Source organism: Rhinolophus sinicus, chromosome 3 (assembly GCF_057876585.1).
Source record: "Rhinolophus sinicus isolate RSI-liver-muscle chromosome 3, RSI-T2T, whole genome shotgun sequence".
Classification (NCBI taxonomy): domain Eukaryota; kingdom Metazoa; phylum Chordata; class Mammalia; order Chiroptera; family Rhinolophidae; genus Rhinolophus; species Rhinolophus sinicus.
Genome location: NC_142503.1, coordinates 124367848 through 124376115, shown reverse-complemented (window position 1 = coordinate 124376115; position 8268 = coordinate 124367848). Strand labels below are relative to the sequence as shown.

General features: G+C 34.5%; 1 pseudogene; it reads left to right on the top strand.

Annotated features, from left to right (window-relative positions):
• The first annotated feature begins 654 nt into the window (after positions 1-654).
• LOC109455353 (exosome complex component CSL4 pseudogene) lies at positions 655-1231 on the top strand (annotated as a pseudogene).
• The last annotated feature ends 7037 nt before the right edge of the window (positions 1232-8268 follow it).

Genomic DNA, 8268 nt, shown 5'->3' with positions numbered 1-8268 from the left:
CACACACCAAACCCCCTCCCTCTGGCAACCATCAACATGTTCTCTGTATCTATGTGTTTGTTTCTGTTTTGTTTGTTCATTTATTTTGTTCTTTAGATTCCACATATAAGTAAAATATGACATTTGTCTTTCTCTGACTTATTCCAGTCACCACAATACCCTCTAGGTTTTTCCACATTGTTACAGATGACAACACTTCATTCCTTTTCATTGCTGAGTAATACTCTGTTGTGTATATGTACCAACTCATCTTTATTGATTTATCCATTGATGGACATCCAGGTCACCTCCATATCTCGGCTATTGTAAAAAATGCTGCAATGAACGTATGATTACACATGTCTCTTGGAAGTAGTGCTTTAGGTTTCTTTGGATAAATACCCAGAAGTGGAATTACTGGGTCCTTCTTCGTCTCTTGTTATAACCTTTGTTTTAAAGTCTACTTTGTCTGGTATGAGTATTGCTACCCCAGTATTGTTGTTGTTGTTGTTGTTGTCTTCATTTTCATAAAATATATTTTTTCTGTCTCTTTACTTTCAGTCTGTACGTGTTTTTCAATCCGAAGTGAATATCTTGTAGGCAGCTTATGTAAGGGACTTGTGTTCTTATCTATTCCATTTAATTCATTTATGCTTAAAATAATTGTTGATAGAGGCAGTCATGGCACCACCCATGAGGTGCTGCATCCCCAGCAAACGTCTGTGTAATTTGGAGGAGGCCAGCCGGGGCAGCAGCTCATACACCCAGCACGGCTGTATTGGCTGCATGATGAAGAGCAGTGAGAATGGTGCACTTCCTGCCCTGTCTGTGAGGAAAGCAGCAGTCCCAGTTACTGCCAGATGTGGAGGCTATTGTAACCTGTAAGGTGTCTAGCATCAATGCATGCTTTGCCAAAGTACACGTCCTGTATGTGGGGTCCACACCACTTAAGAACTTTTTACAAGGAACTATCCACAAGGAAGATGTCCGAGCTACTGAAAAAGACAAGGTTGAAATTTATAAGAGTTTACACCCAGGGGACGTTGTCTTGGCAAAAGTGATCTCCCTACCTGACGCACAGTCCAACTACCTCCTGACCACTGCTGAAAATGAGCTAGGGGTGGTGGGGACCCACAACAAATCAAGTGTCCAGATGGTTCCCATCAGCTTGTGTGAGATGCAGTGCCCTAAGGTCCACACTAAAGAATTCTGGAAAGTGGCCTGAATACAGCCTGAATTCTTGCAGATCTAAGAAGCCACTTTTACCCCAAAGTGAGGGGGAGGGGGTAAGCTGTTTCCAAGAGTACCTGTATGAAAGTTACAGTAAGATGGCATTGTCTTTATTCAAACACCTGGGGTCAGCCAGCAACCACTTCTAGAAAAGTCTGCCAGAAACTTACTATGTAGGTGAAACATTTTGCTTGTGAACCTTTCAGTGGATTTCATTATCTTGAGTAATAATTTCTTTTTTGGGGGCTCCATAAAGTGTATAATGTTGGAAATAGCCTATTCCTTCTGACAGTCTTATAAATACATACTTTTTTGCTGTGACAAAGAAAACATTTTATTAAAAGAAAATAAATAAAGTAATATTGGTAGATATATAGTTATTGCCATTTCATTATTCATATTTTCGATTTTTTTTCTTCTTTATCTTAAAGAAGTCTCTTTAACATTTCTTGTAATACAGTTTTGGTGGTGATGAACTCCTTTAGCTTTTTCTTCTCTGGGAATCTCTTTAACTGCACTTTGATTCTAAATGATAGCTTTTCTGGGTAATCTTGGTCCTTGATTTTCATCACTGACTATTTCATGCCAATCCCTTCTGGCCTGCAGAGTTTCTCTTGAGAAATCAGCTGACAGTCTTATGGGGGCTCCCTTATAGGTAACGAACGGTTGTTCTCTTGCTTTTAAGATTCTCTTTGTCTTTAACTTTGGTATTTTAATTATGATGTGTCTTGGTGTGGGCCTCTTTGAGTGAATCTTGTTTGGGACTGTCTGTGCATTCTGAGTTTGTATGTCTATTTCCTTCACCAGGTCAAGAGAGTTTTTCATCATTATTTCTTACACTAAGTTTTCAATCCCTTGCTTACTTTCTTCTCCCTCTGGTACCCCTGTGATGTGAATATCAGTACACTTGAGGCCTCTAAAATATCCTTTTTTTTCTCTTTTCTGATTGAGGTTTTCTGCTACCTTATCTTACAAATTTCTGATTCGATCTTCTGCTTTATCTAATCTACTGTTGATTCCTTCTAATATATTATTTACTTTAGTTATTGCATTCTTTGTTTCTGACTGGGTACTTTTTTATATTTTCTCTCTCTACCTTATGTTTCCTATCTCTTTTTTGAAGTTCTCCCTGAGATCATTGAGTATCCCTATAATCAGTGTTTTGACCTCTGTATCCAGTAGATTGCTTGTCTCCATTTTGTTAGTTCTTTTTCTAGAGCTTTGTTTTGTTCTTTTATTTGTAGTAGGTAGGGCTGCTATGTTTCTCCAGCTTAGTAGAGTGTCCTTATGTAGTTGGTGTCCTGTGGGGCCTAGTGGCACAGTCTCCCTTGTCACTTGAGCCAGGTGCTTTTGTGGGTTGTATGTGCCCTTCTGTTGTAGATGAGCCTTGATTGCTGTTTCAATATCAATGGGAGGGATTGATCCTTAGGCTGATTGGTTGTGAGGACTTGCTGTGCCTACATTGGAGGAGCTGTTGTGCAGGGACTGACCGTACAGTGTAGGGTTCTCTTTAGTGGTGCTGTGGTGTCTGCCCAGTCTGCCCTTTGGGTATGTCATTTGTAGAGGTGGTTCCATGGTTGTCTGGTGTGGTATGAAGCTGACCACCAGGCATGTCGTTTCTGGGGCCTGTTGGGGGGCCTCTGTTGCAAGCTAAGTTCAGCCATTGTCTGTGCTCTTCCCAGGGCCACTTGGGATTACATACAAAGTTATCTGCAGATGGTTGCCACTTGGCTGTGCTTGGAGGTGCCTGGGAAAGACTAAGCTACAAACAAATGCCAGCTGTTGCTACTGCTGATCTTAGGGCTGCTTAGCAAGAGGTATGGGGCACACAGAGTCCATCAGTTGCTTGTTTGTGGTTTGTGAACTTTTGAGAGACTTTTGAAAAGTCCATAGCATGAGTCAAGACAGGCCATTGGCATGAAGAAGTCACTGGAAACAGCTTGGGTGGCCACAAATGGGGAGGGGCTGGATCTCATGGAATCACTGGGATGTAGTGAAGAATGTTTGCCGGGTTGATGGAGACTCAGATATGGCACTTGCCTGAGTATGCAGGCTGGGTGCGGAGAGGGCACAACAAAGGAACAATGGCTTCTGCCAGCACTTCTCTCTCGGAGATAAGCTTCCCTGCTAGCCCCAGCTCTGAAGCCAGACAATTCAGTTCCTCCTCATGTGTCCCTGGCATCTTTCAAGCTGCTGCCCCAGCACTGGAGCTTAGAGTGAGTCCATCATTAAGTAAGTCTGTGCACAGTCCTTTTAAGAAAAACACCTGGAACTCCAGCTACCCTCTGTCTCACTTGGCTTCAATCTCTGCTGGTTTTCATAGCCAGAAACTATGGGGACTTCTTTTTCCAGCACTGGAACCCTGGATGGTGAGCCTTGTGTGGGGCTGGAACATCTCACTCACCAAACGGGACCTCCACATCTGAGATATCCCTCCTGATTTTCCACACATGGGTAAGGATCATTCCTATTCCATGTCTCTGCCTCTCCTACCAGTCTCGAGGTGGCTTCTTCTTAAGTATCTCCTTAATTATAGGACTTCTGTTCAGCTAGACTTTAGGTGATTCTTAATGATGGTTGTTCTGTAGTTTATAATTTTGAGGTAGGATGAGAGGAGGCAAGCACAGCATTTGCCAACTCACTATCTTTACTGGAATCCACTATATACTTCCCTTTCAAGTTCTTACTTTTTTTTTTTTCTTCTTTGCCTTTTCACTAGCTATATTGTCATATATAATGTTGAACAAAATGGATAACAGAAGGTATAATATTTTCCCAGTATCTAAAGGGAAATGTCCAATATGTTACTATTATAACGATGTTTTCTACAGCCACTTGGAGATAGCCTTAAATAAATTATGGACTTTTTTCCCCATTCATAGGTTTCTGTCCTCTCCCTCTCTTTTCCCCTCCTCACCCCTAAGTTTTTCAGATTAGTGAATTTATTTTCCTTAGCAGGGGACAACTTTTTAAAAATCTCCTTGATTGTCTGATTCTTTCATAATGTACCTTTCCTATTAATATTTTAATTTTTTAAATGGCTTCTATTTTTATTGTATTTGGTTTACTGTTTGGTTTCCAGCTTCTTTTTGTTAAGTTTCTTCACCTTATTCTGTTTTGAACTGTTGACTCAGGTATTTAGATTATTAAATTTAGCCTTCCTTTTTCCTTTTTAATATGTACCATTAAGATTATAAATTTTCTTGATTTTCAATATGTCATATTTTTATTCTTATTCATTTAAAAATGTGTTCTAATTTTCATTGAAATGTATTTTGTGACTTATGAATTATTTAGAAATAGATTGCCTGACTTTAAAACATCGAGGGATTTTTAAGTTGTCATTTCTAATTGATTTATAGCTTAATTCAATTGGTGTCAGAAAATGTATTATTTCAATCCTTTAAAATTTGTCAAGACTTGCTTTATGGGACAACATATGGCTCATTTGAATAAATATTAAATTTACACATCAAAAGAAGTTATTGAATGCAATGCTCTGTATATATTAGGTCAAAAATTCTAATAGAGGAATTTAAATCTTCTAAATTTTTATTTATTTTTTTCTATTTCTTCCAATAATTAATATGAGAAATGGGTAAAATTCCTAAATGATTATGGATTCATGTATTTCTTTAATATTTCTTCCTATTACATCATACAAATTTAAAAGTGCCACATAGCCTTGTATTGTGCTCACTTTTCATTTTGGAAAGTATTTCTTTATCTCTAGTACTCATTCTTGCATAAAATGTGTTTATCTCATATTGGTATAGCTACACTAGCTTTCTTTGGGTTGTGTTGTATAATAGAGTTTTTTCATTTTTTTTTTTTTTAGACTTTCTGTATCCTTACATATTTTTTTAAGAGTACTTAAATATTTTTTTTAATTAATTTTGGAAATTTTCCTTAATTGCAATATTAAAATCATTTACATTTGGCTAAAAATATTTACATTTTAATATACCATCTTGCTATTTTTTTCCATGTGTTATATATGTTCTTTGTGTTCTCTTTTCTTGCCTTCTTTTCACTTAAGCATTTTGTTCTTTCATTTATCCCATTGTTGTCCTCTTAGTTTTGGTATATTTTCATTTTACCCCTAAAATTATTACATGATTTCTTGACTTATTAATGTCTAATATAAAGTAATATCTTAATCACTTTTCTTAAACTATAAGGATCTTAGAATACTTTTGATATATATTATTAGGTAGTTTTTGTTGATTTTTATTCTAAGTTTTACATTACAGCATTTTTTGTTTGTTTATATAGTCAATATTCATTTAGGTTTATTCATATATTTTTATCCTTCCCTTAAATTATATTTGTTTCTGATTTTCTGTGTCTGTATATATAGAATAAGTTTTCTTTTGCCTGAAGAATATCATTATTTCCTTTAGTATATAACTGATATAGAAAAATACCTCATTTTTGGTTTCTGAAATGTCTTTTTTTCTTTATAGTAAAGGATATAGTCATTGTGTGTAGAATTCCAGTTGACAGTTGGCTTCCATTTCTGAAGTCATGTCTAAGTCACTTTGTCACTCTATTGAAAGTAACATGCCTTTTTCTGTAATTACTTTTAAGGTACTCTTCTTGTCACTATTTTTCCTTAATTTTACAATAAGATCTATCTGGTTATCCTGCTTCATTATAGCACTTCTTGAATCTGTGACTTAAATTTTTTCATCATTTTGAGAAACTCTAAGCCTATTTAAATGTGGCTTTTGTTCATTATATCTCTTATCTCTGTCTGGAATATGACTTATTAGTTAATTCTGGTTAACTCTAAACATATGTTACTGCATATAAGTGTTATTAGGCCTACCTGTACATTTCTTAACCTTTTCACAGCGCTAATTGATTTCAAGTTTGTTCTCCAAAATGTGTCAAAAATTCACACATTTCCACAGGAAATAATTAAAGTTTATATTTTTAAGTAAATACAGTTAAGGTGCTACATTTTATTAAAATAAACGATTACTTTAAAGTACAAAAATTTCCTATTATGATTCATTTTTTGAAAAAAACACAAGAAATATAGAAAAATGTAAATCTACTTTCTGGAACACTGAGCTTGTGGGGTAAAGTCGAACACCGCTGTCAGCAGTATGGAAATATCATTCAACTATATGCGACCATTGCAGTGAAAATGTTAATTTAGATTATTTTATGCTTGGAATTTCCATATGTTTCTTTATTGAATAACAAGTATTTAAAGTCTGTATACATCTGAGGACCCCAGTACTTGGATCTGGGCTTGTTTCCATTGTCAATATTATTTTCTTGTAGTTTTTTAGTCAAACTTATCTTTTATTACTTTTATTGTATAAAATATACATATATGTAAGTACACATATACACACATATTTAAACGATGCTCATTGCTTATGCAAAAAATTTTCGATAATTTTTAAAAAGCTGGTTTACATTATCTTTATCCACAGAAGACTAATTTTGTTTTTTGGGGGTTGTCTAAGGGTCAGTGGAGATCACTTTCGAGCAGCAAGTAAGCTGGTTTATGGTTGGGCTGCAAGTCTTGTGAATGATAATCTATTTCATTTCTATCTGGTCTTAGGCCTTTGGAATTTCAGATGAAAGCTTTGGGTGTTTAAAAGGGGCCTTTGTACTTGTGAGTACTGAACCATATTTTTTTAATCTCCCTAAGCACTATAAGACTATTAGCATTTCTGCTTAGCTTCTCAATCTATCAATAGACATTTATAGATGGGAAAATCCTTCTAGGGGTAAGAATTATAAACAGTGCCCTCTCCACTCTGAAATGTTCTTTTCTTTATTCTTTTACTACTGCAATCTTTAATGGCTTGATATCTTTTGACACCTTCTTACATATTTTTTATAATTTATCTCTAGGGGAGAGTTGAATTCTGTTAGCTTTTGATTGATAAGAGAGGAGAAAAAACAAGAACAACAAAAATAAAAAGGATATAAATTTTAAAAAACAGAATTGAAATTATAGAACTGCTAGTATTTTCATCTTGTAGATTACAGAACTTTTCCTGAAAAAAATTCTATAGAATCATGAAAGACAAAAATGAAGTTGTATTGAATTACATTACGATGACTGGTTTGTCATTCAAAAAACTGGATCATTGCTCTGTAATTTTTATTAAGTTTTAATTTCCTGAATTCTTTCCATTTTTGTTATACAGAAATATAAGTTTCTGATATATAGCTAAGATATCAGAGAATTTTTAATAATGTCATTGAGAAATATCAAAATATAATTTTAATATGGTATTGTAACCAAAAAATGTTATAACTCACCTGTATTTCTGATTTTTAAAATTGGTTATAGTAGAACTCCAATCTGTCACTAAACAGAAACTAAATAAATGGGAATTTAAAAATTATATATGTTAAAGTTATTTGGGAAAGTGTGATATTCATTTGTTTTTATTTTCTATCACTACTGCAGGTTTGAATAGTAACTAAGGTCATGTAATACAGAAGTATTATTTATGTGTATATCACATAACCTGAGCAATTGGAGTTACGCACGAAAATAACAATAGGGTGAAATGGTACAAACAAACTCGTTTAAAAAGTGAACAGAAAAGACAACCCAAATGGTGGTGCTTAAATGGATAAAACTGAAAGAGGATTGTTATCATAACTATTAGAATGTGTGTTTACCTTTCATTATATTTCATTACAAAAAATGAAATTGCATTTACAATACTGCGTGTTTTGGATTTTCAGGGGATTTTTTTTTTTTTTTTAATTTTAGTAGGTTGGTATTCATGCATTACTGATTAAGAGAATTATCAGGACCTTTACATTCTCTGTCAATTCTGAGATGGATGGGCAATGGTTAAAAAAACAACTTGACATAATTGAAAATATCTTAATTTTTAATAAGTATTCAGATTGCTAACAGTAATTAGGATATATGCACACATATATGATTTCATAATTATTAGGTTTTTCAAATATAAAGTACATTAAAAAATGCATGCAGTAATTTGAATGTTACAATATTTTTTTAATCTTGCTGCTGAGTGCAGACTGTGCTGTTTCACCTTTTATTACAAG